Source organism: Sinocyclocheilus grahami, unplaced genomic scaffold (assembly GCF_001515645.1).
Source record: "Sinocyclocheilus grahami isolate Dianchi unplaced genomic scaffold, SAMN03320097.WGS_v1.1 scaffold637.1, whole genome shotgun sequence".
Taxonomy (NCBI): Eukaryota; Metazoa; Chordata; class Actinopteri; order Cypriniformes; family Cyprinidae; genus Sinocyclocheilus; species Sinocyclocheilus grahami.
In genome coordinates, this window is record NW_015505816.1 from 621,181 (window position 1) to 621,958 (window position 778).

A 778-nucleotide genomic window follows, 5' to 3' on the forward strand; every position below is an offset into this window, starting at 1 on the left:
ATTATTTAATATGATTGAATAAATCATTATTTAATTGAATCAATGTTTATATTGGGTCAAACCAAAGAAAGTCATTTTAAAGGGTCAGCAGGTAAGGTAGAAATAACTGTTTAAAGTAACACCTGCACCTGCTCACTTTTTACAATGTTGCATTGGAAAAGTTCGTGTAAAACCTAAAAAAACAAGTAAATGACTATAATCAGCAAATGGGCATTTACCAGGCGTTTCTGTGGTTTGATTAGAGGTCGATTGATGCCGTTTATCTTGTGGTAAAGGCCGCACGCATTGCACAGGTAATGTCCGGTCCCGTCTCTCCTCCACAGCGGCGTTGAGATGGAGCCACAGTTCACACACTCACGCCCTTCACCCGGCAGCTCTTCCAGCATGTCTGAAAGGAGATACAGTTCGTTTTTCATTCATTTCCCAAGGTTTACTTCTAGGTTCAAAGCGATTTATGAGAGGACAATGTTCGTTAAAATCATAAAATACAACGCGAGAAGAAATAATTGGTAAAGTTCAAATGAAGGGAACGCTCAGTGTAATGAGATGTAACTGTTGTAATTGTTGTTGTTTCTTCCTGTTTTATGTATCTAAAAAGCCAAATATCAATAAACTTAACAGACAAAAAAATGTAACGATGTATAGCCTAGGCTATTGATCAGAGCTCGTTTAGACGCTGCGTGTTTCTAAATATGCGACGTTTCCAATTTAAAGCGGTGACTTCACGATTAAAATAAAGTTTTAAAACGTTCTATCACACAAAGATTTCTTTACGTGT

The 778-nt window shown here is 37.1% G+C and overlaps 1 pseudogene; it reads right to left on the reverse strand.

Annotated features, from left to right (window-relative positions):
• The window catches only part of LOC107558227 (transcription factor GATA-5-like), a 7,757-nt pseudogene that overhangs the window by 4,953 nt on the left and 2,026 nt on the right, over window positions 1-778 (reverse strand).